General features: G+C 45.8%; 1 protein-coding gene across 8 annotated transcripts in view; it reads right to left on the bottom strand.

The window, feature by feature from the left end:
• Positions 1-13,646, bottom strand: part of LOC139052897 (uncharacterized) — a 355,309-nt gene that overhangs the window by 145,381 nt on the left and 196,282 nt on the right. For 5 of the 8 annotated variants that reach the window (XR_011510109.1, XR_011510111.1, XR_011510110.1 and 2 more), the window contains exon 17: positions 12,149-12,182. The exons of the other annotated variants lie outside the window; for them this stretch is intronic. The gene's annotated coding sequence lies outside the window, so the exon portion shown is untranslated. The remainder of the gene's footprint in view (positions 1-12,148; positions 12,183-13,646) is intronic. 8 annotated transcript variants of the gene reach the window in all.

Genomic DNA, 13,646 nt, shown 5'->3' with positions numbered 1-13,646 from the left:
ATCCTGGAAGGCAGTGAAGTGTAGAATGACTTGATCAGGGATGTGTTCATTCGCTGCACGTCTCAGTCGCTTAACGATGGGCGATCGAAGCCTATCCTCGGGCGACTGATCGAGGGGATGTGGCGCCAGCGATACTTTCAACGAGCACCAGACATTTTAAATGATGTTGGCGCCCGGGGTTTGAGGAGGCCGCTCCAAGAGAGTGACTGCGTGCTCTTCTAGCAGTTCTTGCACAGCACGAGCAGTGTGGATCGGAGTCCTGTCGCGTTAGATTATATAGTCGCCTTCCAGAAACGGGCCGTCAAGAACGTATGGAATCAGTACGTCGTCTATGACTTCCCTGCAGCGATGAACTTACATTCGAGGCGTATCATTGGGCGTCGCGCAACGCTTAGCAAAGAATACCGGCTCATTTCACGCAGTAACGATGTGATCGGCGCCCTGCACCTGACAGTAGAACGTTTCCCGACAATGCGGCCAGCGCGCGCCGCCGTAGCAGACGACGCCGTTAAGATCCCGCCCCTCGAGCATCTGCGCGAGCTGCTGCCGCCGCCTGACTCAAGCGCTCGCCGTATCGCGATGCAATGCGCTTCGAGTTTTCCCCTAAATGTGAAACAGACTGTACACCGCCCTTCGAAAGAAATGTCCACGCGCACACACGTAGGCACACACCGCGCGCGGCACGAAACGTGCCCAAACACGCGCAGTGCAGGAGGCAATCAAGGCGGCGCGAACGAGAGATGGGAGAGGGGTACCCCCCGCTAATAGAATTTTGCTTCGCATGCGGCGCTCTCAACGCCGGCGCAGCAGCGCCGCTCTCGGTGCCGTTCTTGTATATCAATGTCATGCTTGCGTGGCTGCCTGTCTCGCAAATCTAGCAGTTATGGCTCCGGTCATGCTGCGCTATGGTTTCGTAAGTATTAGTTGGCCTGAAGATATTCCGTATTTCTCTGGCTAGACATAAAAAATTCTGATGTTACTTCGCCACAGCAGCCAATGGAGAAGAAAGCTTTATCGCATCAGCTGACTCGCGCAAGCAAAGGTTTGAGTGCTCCGCTGTTTGATCCGTAAGAATCCTGGCTACATGTAGCACTAATTACATAAATTTGCCAGATGCATCTCAGCGCCGAGTCCTCATCCTTATGCGCATTTTTATAAACACATAGGTGGCTTAGTCGCGCGTGCGCCGGCACTATGCGCATACACTCGTATTACAAGGCAGCTTCCCTCCCACATAATTCTTGGCAATGAATGGATAATTTTTACCTTTCGTATCGTTCACTTGGTGCGGTGGCGTAGGAAGGGGCTTGGCGGTGGCATTGCGAAGGAAAAATGGTGCATATGCCGGATGGTGCATGCTATTGCTCATTTTGTTTCCAACGAAATACCGACTGCAGATTCTGCTGTTTGGTACTGTCTGCCATGGCTGACCGTCTTCACTATCGAATAAACCAAGGATACACGCGAAATTTGATTTAGAAACCAGCCCGACACCACTTGACAAGGCGACAAGACGGGAGCTTACTCCGCTCGCCTGACTGCTTGGATCCAATGCCGCCTCCGTTCTTGTTCGTAGGGTTCAGATGGAAAGACGCAGAAGGATACATCCTCTCTCATCCCGACTTAGTTGTGGCACTTGTATACGCAACAGTATGCTCGGCGCATTCTGCGCTGTCCTCTTCCCACTGTAAACTCTGTCGTCACAGAATACCAACACCGCCTCTTTTGCGTTCATTACCGTTCCAGTTGCTGCCGGCCCAGCACCATTCTGTATGTATGGGTAGTCCTAAATCTCTCAGATGCGGCTCAGCCACCACATACACACAGATCTTTTCTGCTTCCATGTCATGATACAACTCTTCCCATTTCCCCGCGTTATGGGCCGTGTTCATATTCAGGTATCCATCTGTGAAGACGTCCGCTTTACTCTTCAGGCTTCGCCAGGGTCTCCCTCTCCCTACTGTCTGGGGCTTCGGGAAGCCTTGTTGCTGTTCCTCTAACCTTGCTTCCCTGCCGTCTGTAGCATCGCCTGTCCGAGAGCTGCCATGAGCGATGCCATGCGGTGTGTGTTTGTCAGTGTCTATTGTTTTGCAGGGCCAGCTGACGCAGGCATGTGCCTAATTCCTCTGTAGTGCTCAACTATTAGAGTAGGTTGTGCGCTTCACCTATCGGCGCCCGTGTAGTGCTCACACACTCGATACTTGGTCCCAGTTTTGTGCATACTCCTCTCAGGCTTTCATTCAGGAGCTTGCACTCCTTGCGCACCATGTCCGTGCTCCATACTGACTGGTGGACACCGTATGTGGTGCAACGGTGTGAACTGGCCCTTGCCTGCCAAATCTGTACCATGTCCTTGAGCTCGCGCACTGCTATGTCAGGACTGGTTGTCTTCGCTTATGGTATCATTATGATCAGTGTGTAACGCCACCATCGCCTCAGTTGTGCCCCAAACCTCCGCCACTGCGTCCGCTTCTGCAATCACTTCCCGGAAGGCGGCTTCCTTGTTTGTCTGATATAGAACAAGCTTCCTCCACTTTGAGGCTTGTAGGGTAGCGAACCTCATTCTGTGAGCATTCACATCGCCGAAGACAAATGCACAGCGTCCTTTGTCGATAGTTCCCCGGGTGTTTTCTGCATTTGGCTGGAGCCCAATGGGATTACAGGATTCTATCGGTGGTGGCCTCTCGCATATCTGCTTTCGCTTCTTGTTCGTTTTTACCTGCCAGAATGCATGTTCCGAAACTCTGCTGACATCGAGCTCCTGATGCTCACTCCCGTGCTTCTCGGCTGTCCTGGTGTGACTAGCCGGTGTTGTATGGATGTCTTTCTGGTTTTGCGTGCCCACCTCTCTCCAGTCCTTTGTGGACAGCTCGGGTGTCTCCGATTTCATCTCTCGTGCTGTCTGGCTCCCCACTCCAGTGTCATAAGGGTTTTCCTGCCACACAGGCCCTGTCTGTCGTCTCCCACTCTCTGGGTCGTGAACTTCGCCTCCATTTGGTTCCCTTGTCACAAGAGTTTGTCGCATCTGTGGGTCATTTGCTGCCGCTGAGATCGAATTTCCTTCAGTTTTTGATCTTAAACTTCCTGCATAGCTGATTGTTCTTTGCACTTGCAGTTCCCACTCTTATGTTATCTTAGCTGGTGCCAAAACTTGTGTCTTTTATTCTGTTCAGCCAGACGCAATGTTTACATTCATATCGATCCACCAACCGTGCTTCCTCCAGAGACTGAAAGGGTGTGTCATCAATTTACATCCAAAGGTCGCAGCTTGTGCACGCCACCCAGTAGCTTTTCTCGTTCCCAGCTCCTGTTGACGCGCTCCGTTTTGCTCGCGGCCGCCCCACGTTGTAGTTGAGACACAACGGCGAACGTTCAGATAGCCCGCGTTCGCGCACGCCGAAATCTCCGGATGTGAGCTAACGTCACGACGTAGCTCGGCTATGGTAGCTAGGCACCGACATGGCCGACTCGCGCCACTTGCGCCACCTCGCGAGATATACGGGGCTGTGTGCGGGGCAAACGTGGTTTGTTAGATCTCGTTGACACCCGATTGTTAAGCACGACGCGTTAGAACAATTCACAAGGCACGACTTACCAATGCCTCACTGATGAGTCTGAACACCCAAATATCGCATCAAAGCATTTCGTGGATCGGCTAGGCCAGGATGGGGGCGGCTAAACGGAAATGTGACGCGACGCGACCCCACACAACTCTAGGATGAATGTTATCAGCGTCCCCTTTGGAATGGGGCAGAGGAATAGGCCGACAAGCTCTTGCTATTATACTGCCTAATGTCCTGCCTAGGCTAAAAATTAAAAAAGGAAAAAAAAGACTGATGAACTTTCACAACCACATTTTATGACCACTACTCAGAACTTTGCCTTTGTACGTCTCCGGTTTTTGTCGTTCCCTACTTTTCTTCCCCCAATCTTAGAATAACCTCCTACTAATCTCTATGGTGGACATGTTTACCTTTCCCCTGCTTTTACTGAACCCAAGGGCTTCAAGGAGGCCAGTGGTGCCTAAATTGACCACAGGGCAGATGTCTTAACATAGTAATAAAACATGCTCCATTGTTTCCTTAGTTTTACTGCAGCAAGCACATGCTTCTTCATTCTTATATCTTGCACCGAAAGTGATTAGTTTCCCTTTGAGTTATCATAAATTTTTGCTTTCCAGATTTCGTTTTTTCCCTCTTAAATGGATACTCATGGCAGGTTTCTTACCGCCGCCCATGAGATTCTCCGAGTTCCCGATTGAAGTTCTTTTTTGCAGTGTTGCTTACCATACAGGCTGCATACTTGCTGTGAAGCTTCCTCGTTCTTTTCCTCTACTGTGAATCAATGGTATTCCTGTACAAATACCTGAATACTTTCCCAGCCCATTTATTTTCTGTTATTTTCTGTTTATGAACGACTGAATATTCCTCAGTCGTTCTTCATGATTAATTTTACTCTGAGCGTCGCTCACATCAAAACTTGTCCATCCCGTACCACCCTGTACAACTTCATTTGCTAGTTTTACCGTGACCGCCCAATGCGAGGCATCCCACTGACCTTTGGTTCCCATCGAGTCCTGATTGTATCCCTGATTTCAAGCAAATAACCGCATTTTCAAAAGTAAGTCCTGGAATCATCATACCTTTCCAGATGCCTCGGAGTACCTTGTGCCGATTGTATCCCCATAGCACTCTGTGCTTCATTATGCCAGCATTTTTCTTCCACCTTGAGTGTTATTTCTTCCTTTGTTTCCATATATCTGTTGCCCTCTTTTATCCATATGGCAAGGTATTTATATTTTACCTTACGTATTTCCTGGTGCTGTATTGCCACAGTATGTTCACTGTTTTCATTGAATACCATAACACCTGATTTTCTAACCCTAAATTTCAAACCTAAATTCTCGCTTTCCAGTGCACAGATATTAACCACATGTTGCCAATAACTTTGCTTCTGCGCTAGCCTCACGATGTCGTCCACATAAAATAAACCTGGAAGCTGCTCCTCTACTACTGTACCCGGCTGTTTGTATGAGTGATTCAGCGCGATATTGCTTCCTTCAAGTTCAATTCAATTCAATTCAGTTTATTCTTCATTGATAATAATTTGTACAAAGGAACTGTTGGGCCTGTAGCCAAAGGCTAGTGTAGGCCCATAGTCATATTTGTAGTGGCAGCTACAATGTCATGCGCTTATCTAGTTTTTTATTGATACAACCTAATACAGTTAGGTGGATACATACAATCAAAAACATTACAAAAGAAAAGCAGTGCATATCAATCAATGGTAATAAAACAGAACTGTCAGGAGAATACATGCATATACACAATGAAAAAACCGAGATAGCATATTATACGTAGAAGTGACACATTTGCAAGGGTGTGTGTTGAAGTGTTTAGGCTTTCTGAACAGATCCAGCACAGTATGAAACAGGTGGAGAACCAGACTGACAAAAAATCACGTACTTTTTGATAGGTATAGCTTTTTAACAGCAGACACGAAATTGTTGGCTATTTTTATGCCTCTCCATCCTCATCATGTACATCATGTACATCATAAACAGGGAGATATAGGGCATCCCTGCCTCAGTTTTTTGTTGATAGCAACTTTCTCCTTGCTCCTCATCCATTCCCTTTCAATGCAAGCGGTATTTTCTAGTTGAAGCTCTCAAAAGCTGTAGATAATCGTCACCTAAGCCTTCCCCTTGCAGAATATCCCACAAACCGTTGCGGTCTACGTTGTCATACGCTCCTGCAATGTCTAAAAAGGCCACATATAACGGTCTACTTTCTACTCTTCATATTTCAATACAGTGAGTAAGAACAAATATGTTACCACCAATACTCCTACCTATTCTAGAGCCATTCGAAAGTTCTTCCAAAATGCCTTTATTATCTGCCCATGCTTGCAGATTTAATTTGATCGTCTGCATTGTCGACCGTCAACGGCCTATACAAGTGAACTATCTTTCTGCCCCATGCCTTTATAAATTAAATTCATTCTTTTACTTTGTCGCTGACTGGTATTCGTCTGTCTTTTAAAGCTTTTGTCATTGCTTTCACGAGCGCTGATTTACTTTTTGGTACTAGTTCATTATTCAGCCTAACAAGAACCTCGTCTAGCCATGTGGCTGTGTGCTTTTGTATTTTCGGTTTTCTTCCAGTTGAAATTTGTCAGTACCAGCTCACTCTCCATCTGGTTCTCTTTATTGATTTCTTCTTTTTTCCAAAAATAACCTCGTCGTTGTCTTGGAAAGATTCGGCTGTAGTTTAATGCCGCTTCCAGTTTGTTTCCATCTTCCTCTAGGATAGTTAGTATTGCTGTTGATTTACTGCCTATTTTAGGCGTTCCCAAAATAATCTAGGTGCAGTCTTCTTTTTCTCATGTATTTGTGACAACCAACGTTCACTTTCACCTTTTTATCTTTGCTTGCAATAGTATTTCAACCATACATTTTTTTTCTCCCGGTGTGTATTTCACATTAACTGTTTACTTCATCCCTAGGCAACTGCGCGTTCTTTGCGTGCCTGTGCTCTCGAGATGCTTTCTGTCGTTCCACTATCGCTTCTCGTTATCATCCTGTTCCACCAGCTTTTCGTTTTTTTTTCCCTTTCCAACGAACGTGTGGTTTATGTTTCTGTATTTTTGTCGTTATTACGCTTGGAAGCTCACTATCTTCCCACTCTTGACTTCGCCATTTGCCAAGTTCTTTCTCGACTCTAGTGACTATATTTGTTATTTGTTCAGCGCACAAATTTGCACTGGCCATTTTGAACTCCTTGCTCTCTTTCCCAACCCGTATCCCATTTTCAAAATGATATGTTTATTGTCGCTCCCTGTGCTCCTATGCCCTTCCTCATCAATGACCATTTATCTCAACTTATGAATTCCTTCTTTTATCAGACAGTTTTCAATGGTTGATAGACAGTTTCCCACTTCGCACGTGATCTACCCTTCACACGTAGGCACTGTATTCACGATAACGAGGTTATGATGCTCACAGAGCTCTTGCGTTGACTTCTCGTTGTTATCGCTACAGCCATCTAAATCTTGTATGTGGGCATTCATATCACCTAATAGGATAATTTTGGCATCATTCCCGAAGCCCCTAATATCAGCGCTTATGCACTCCACTAATCCTTAATTCTTCTATATGCAATTATTTCTGGTACAAAAATACGTAACGCCCAGCCAAGTTTTTTCCCCACTGCCTGGTAACCTGAGGCTGGTAACCAAAGAGGCTCTTGAAATTTTGAATTTACTCTTTTCCATTTGGCTACCAGATTGATAAGTATTCTGACTTCATCTCCCCTTCTTTTTAACTTAGTTATGTTGAACACTTCCCAAACGTAATTCTCAATCACTGACAGTTCTTCCGGGTCTCTACGGTGCGTTCCTTTAACCGCATACACTTTTTGTTTTCTATTTCTTCTCCAGTAAAGTGCTCCTCAATCTCTGCCCACTTTTCGGTTCTTCTGTTGCCCTGCATGTTTACGTAGCCTATTGCATGGCAAGCTTTCTCGGTTCTTCATTTTTCGGTTAATAATCGTGATGCTATACTGAGGTTCCCTTAGAGGACCTTCTTCCTTACTACCTAGCCTGGCTTCCTGAAGCGCGCGTGGGCCTCCTAAAGAAGCAACAGCATGATTATCAAGTCACCAGCCCCTTTCTCGTCCAAGCCTGAAATTCAAGTGGATCCGGTTTCGTTTACAACCACCACACCTTCTCACTTCCCTGTTTGCTTCAACAACCTCCAAACCTTTCTATCATCTCATATTCCATATTGCCTCATTAGCAGCCACTACCGCTCTTTGTACATCTGTCTCGTACACGCACCTCCAACATTGTGAATACTACGATTACGCAGCTGAGGGGATAGCTCACGCAAGTTACCCACCCCCTTCGCCAAGAACTGGGCTAATCCTCTCCCATTACTGTTTAGGACGTCATTTAGCCCACCTGGTACTATTAGAAGGTTGTGCACGTAGGTATTTTCCGTGAGCTTTGTTTTTGCTCGCTTCATGGCAGAACTCAGCGTCCACTTTGGAAATGTACCTATCACCACTATTCAATCGCCTGTCACCCTCTCCACAATTCCTTCCGAGCACCTAGCCAGGTTTAAGTAGCCGGAAATAGCCGCCATTTCACTGTCTCGCACCTTTCCCTCCTTCTCTTTGACCTTTTCCGCGTGAGTCGCGCTCCTGCTTTGCCTGTGGCGGCGTCAAAATAGGTGCCACACTTTCCAGCTACCTCCTCCCTACGTTACACGCATTCCCACATCTTTTGCTGACACTCCCTCTCCTGTAACGTTGGGGGACTACGTTCAATTGTCATTACCATTCTCGATCACAATGGTGGCCCCGTTCGACGTTTCATCGGCTGCTTGAAGTCTGTCTTCCAGTACCTTCCGCTCATCACGCTCCCGATTTAGCTCATTTTTTATCTGTTCAACCTCTTTCACAAGCTCTTCCCGGAAAGCCTTCATTTTCTTCAGCCTGGCATCGATATCAGAGTATGTCCCGATTGATTCGATTCCCTCTCCATGCTCATGTCTCCCTTCATCTGCCTTGAGGGACCCACCGCACACTGCAGGCTTTCACGGCTTTCGACGGATGGGGCCGATGTTTTCTTTGTTTGAAAAGCGGCAAGCAGCAAGCTTATACATGTTTTCATGAGTCTGCGTTTCGCAAGGATCCATTCATTTGAAGAGAGTTAGGGCAATATTGATAAACCATAACTAGGCTGGCTTTAGAAGAAGCAACTGAAGTGGGAGGTAAGGCCCCAAGGCAACCAGTAGGTAAGCACTCCCAAGTAACAAGGGACCTATTAAAAACCGACAAAGAATGAATGTGACCAACAAAACTAATCAAAAAGCAGAAACTAAGAGATACTATAAATTATACAGTAAAAGCTCGTTAATTCGAACCGCAAGGGGAAGTCGCTTCAGTTCGAATTAACGAAAGCTCGAACTAGCGAAAGTGAAAGAGAGCAACAGTACACTGCGATTTGGAAGCAGTAGGGCATGTCAGAAATTTGGCGAGTCAGAAAGTGATGGCGTGTGCCCGCGGCACACGCCTTCTTCAAGTCGAAGCTCTGGGTCCGACTGTGCCACACCACCGATGTCCACCGAAACGAACGTTAGCCGAGGCCTAACACCATCACAATGAATCACGACGGCCGATACCTCCTAAGCTGAAAACAGAGGTGCACAACCGATGAAGACTGCCGAGGCAAAAACGCTGAACATGTGAAGGTGGCGAAGGCCCTGATTCGTTGGTTCTTGATTGCAAGCGCAGCTGCGATGTACTTGATTAGCTGTGTTTTGGCGCTTGCCGTGCCATCTCCGCACAACATTACCAGCTGTACAAGATTTGCAAAGCCTCCGAGATTCGCAATGGGCAAGAAGTCTCGGAGGTTACGTAGAACGGAGAGGTGGCAGCCGCCGCTGCCGTCTGCCTGACTCCGCGTCGGATAAGATTTTTTTCCGAATTTGCCTTCTCTCGCCGTTCTCTCCGTTTCGGAGGCAATACAGCCATGTGTGTAGGCAGTAGGCGCGTTTCTCTGGCCATGTGCCAGGCGAGCGTAGTTCGAATCATCCGTGAGGGAACCTTCTAGCGTTCGAATTAACGGACTTTTTTATACATAGACTTCTGTGGAGCTTGGCAGGCCCAAATCGTACAGTTCGAATTATCCATAAGTTCGAATTATTGAAGTTCGAATTAACGAGCTTTCACTGTATCTTGAGAAAGACTGAAAAAGCACTAAAAAATCGACCTAGCCTGAAAACAGTGAGAAGGAAACTAGGCATCGGACGAACAAACATATATGCCCTCAAAGACAAACAGGGTAATATCAGCAATCTCGCAGACAGAGCAAAAGCAGCGGAAGAATTCGATATTCACCTGTACAGTACCAAAAGCAGCCGCGATACCTCCGTTCAAAGTAGTAATGAACAACTTAGAGGCTTCTGCCATAACTAGCAATGAAGTTAGAAGGGCACTGCAAGACATGAAACTGGGAAAAGCAGCCCGAGAAGATAGACTACCAGTCGATTTAATCAAAGATGGTGGAGACAATGCTTTAAAAACGAGCCACTCTTTATACGAGGTGTCTATCGTCTGCAAGGGTCCCAGAAAAATGGAATGCAAGCATTATACTAATCCAGAAAAGGGCGACGTTAAAAGAATTGAAAAATGATAGGCCCATTAGCTTACTCTCAGTATTATGTAAAATATTCACGAAAATAATCTCCAATAGAATAAGGGCAACACTGGACTTTATAGTCAACCATGGGAACAGGCTGGCTTCACGAAGGGACACTCTACAATGGATCACATCTATGTCATTTATCAGAGAATCGAAAAATCCGCAGCGTACAATAAGCCTCTCTATAAGGCTTTCATAGGTTAGGAAAAGGCATTTGATTCAGTAGAGGTACCAGCAGTCATAGAGGCATTATGTAAGCAAGGAGTACAACAGGATCCTTACATAAATATCTTGGAAAGTATCTACAGCTACCTTAATTCTCCACAAGTAGGAAGATACCTATAAAAAAGGGGGGTCAGACAAGGGTCAGACAAGGAGACAGTCTTTACAACGCTATTCACCGAATGCTTGTAAGTATTCATGCAATTAAACTGTTAAGGCTCAATGGCAAATGTCTCAGCAACCTCAGATTTGCAGATGACATTGTGCTGTTCAGCCACACTGGGGATGAGTTACAACAAATGATTGAGGGCCTGAACAGAGAGAGTAATAAAAGAGTGGTGTTGAATGTCTATATGCAGAAGACGAAGGTAATTATCAATGGCCGGGCAAGGGAACAAGAGTTCAAGGTCGCCGGTCAGTATGTAGGGTCTGTGAAGGACCACATTCACCATAGGTCAATTACTCAAAAAGGACCTTGATCAAGAGACTGAAATTTACAGAAGGATAAAAATAGGTTGGAGTGCCTAAGGCAGACATTGTCAGGTCCTGACTGGAAGTTCACCATTAGCATTAAATAGAAAGGTGTAAAATCAATGCATTCTACCTGTGGTAATATGGGGCAAAAACTTGGAGACTGACAAAGATGCTGAAAACAAGTTAAGGGGGGACGTGGCTTTGAAAGTGAACTTCCTTGTTTCTTCGTGGGTTTTGATGAAAATTCGCACAAATGTATAGAATATCCCCTGATGCTCCCATAAAAGTTTCAGAGCGATATCTTGTGAACATTTAATTCAATGTTATTCAGCAGAATTTTTCTCCGTCTTACTTGTGGATAGCGTGGGGAAATTAAAAAACGTGATAGAAGGCTTGTTATGTATTGACTGCATAGCTAAATACGTCCTCAACGTCGTGACATTGTTGCTTTTTTTTTCACAACACAAATTTTTTGGAGTGACACCTTTATGTTACTTTCACATAGAGCACACTTTCATGGTAGACGAATAACCATATCTTAATTTATAAAGGGCCAAGATAAGAAAGCGAGAATACAACAACCTGCATTGCAGCCCAAGTGACAAAGCAAACGAAGTCAAAATATGTCAAACGGTAACAAAGAAATCTGCTCCAGAAACTGAGCAGAAAGGCAGAAAAGGTTGAGGACACGGCAAAGTTTCCCCTTCTCTTCACTTCTCTAAAGGTACCATATTTGTAGTCTTTGGGGTGTTTTGTGAAGTGGGGCTTCTTGTACTTGTGGCCTCTGGTCTGGAGTGCTCCCCCCCCCCTTTTTGTTTTTAAATGAAATTCCTTGCAGCTGCTGCTGCTGCTGCTCTACAAAGAGCATGGTGCCTAGGTTGCAAACCACGTGACGTGCAGAACTGTGTGGGCATGAATATAGTTTCAGTGTAAATTCGGGCAGCCTGTACCCACAGGCTGCCCGATTGATAGCAATCTCCAGTACAATAAGTGAGCCTTTTTTTAGAATTGACCATGTTACTGAATGAAGGCTCTGATTGTCAGTAGCCTGCCAAATCACCTTTACTTTAAAATGGTGGTAAACTTAGGATCAGAGAGCCAGTGATAGATGTGCAGCTGCTATAGGTGCTTTCCAGAATTTTACTTTGGTATGGTGCTTCGATCACTTCTGCGGCCAGGCGTCTGTGCCAGCCCAAGGGTCCTAGTGAACAGAAAACATTTTGAATCATGAAATACTGTGGCTTACCGATGGCTGCAGCGTCCACCTGTTGCTCGTCCATCTGCAGCAAAACAAACAAAGACTATTATTATTTAGCAAACCTATGAGCCATATGTCCGCTTATGAGCCACATCATTTGTTATAACAAAAACATCAATGCCCAAGCACTCCGTACAGATGGTTAACCAGTGAAGCTGAAATGTGCAGCACTGGTTATCACTGGATTAATACCGACAGTTCATTAAACGACTGCTTCGTAGGTTGCCAGACTCTTGGTACGAAGTTGCTGCTTGCGCTCGACTGCACAAGCCTGCTGTCGTGCCGGGTCAGCAACATCAGCCCGACGTAGGGCAACACTGCACTTCAGTAAATCAAGGGAACAGGCTGGCTTCAGGTAGGTATACTCTTCAATGGATCAGCACACTATTTCCAGACGTATGTCTATTCATTTGCCCATGAGGTATTCAAACCTATCATTTCGCGAAACTGCACGTGTCGTCTAACTTTCGTCTACCCTGGATGATAAAGAAGACAGTTCTGATAGTTCTAGCTACTGGCTTTTCCTAAAAATAATCAGTGCAGAACGGAAAATGTGAAATTTTACGACTGCATGCTTACATGCTGCTGCAGCTCCCGGTTAAGAGGAACCGCTTCCCGCTTCACCGTGGTGAAAAAAGAAATCGGTCCAATACCACTCGGGCTCGGCGGCTGGATGCCCGCCCAATTCGCCGCTTAGGCGGGCAGATTTTGTCAAGTTATTTCGTGTGAACGTAGCCTGAAGGGTGAATCTGAGATGGCTTCGCTGGGAGGGCCACTGTGGGGACTCCGCTCGCCGCCTTGCCTTACATTCTCTTACCCTGGAAAACTGGACGGTGTGGGGATATTGAGCTGGCTCTCTCGCTTTACTGGTGGTGATGGTAAACTTTTTCGCTTTACTCCTGTAACGTAATCATCGTGGGGGGCAGTGAACTGCCAGGGGCCTTCAGTTGTACCCGCTTATAGTGCGGTTGAGCCAGTATCAATCATCTCGTCGTATACATAGTTATAAATCTAAGCAGTTCAAACGTACAGCATAACAGGCATTATGTATTTCGCAGTGATCGAGCGAGCCAAAACTACTATCAGGGTGTCTACCAAGTTGACTTTTCCAAATTCCCTGAATTTTCCAGGTTTTCCCTGAGTGCCATTGCAAAATTGCCTCAGTGATGCAGAACGTTGTTTTATGTCAACGACCGCCAGACACCATGTTGCTCGATGATGTCGCTTCCTAGTAAGCATGCTTTTTAAAAAACAAAGCAAGCAACTTAATCCTGTTTGAATAGTAAGTAGTACGCGTTTTATTGAAAAAGAAATCGGAAGGGAGGGGTTATGTAAAATGCACAGCGAATAAGGTATTTTCAAAAGTTATAGTAAAACCCATTAAAAATCGAGTCGAACATTCTCAAATACAAATAAAGAGATGCATACAGAATATTTTCGAATATGAGCTATTTCTATCAGCTAATTGGTTTGAGGCCCGATCTTT

Source organism: Dermacentor albipictus, unplaced genomic scaffold (assembly GCF_038994185.2).
Source record: "Dermacentor albipictus isolate Rhodes 1998 colony unplaced genomic scaffold, USDA_Dalb.pri_finalv2 scaffold_42, whole genome shotgun sequence".
NCBI lineage: Eukaryota > Metazoa > Arthropoda > Arachnida > Ixodida > Ixodidae > Dermacentor > Dermacentor albipictus.
This window is presented reverse-complemented; position numbering and strand designations above follow the sequence as displayed.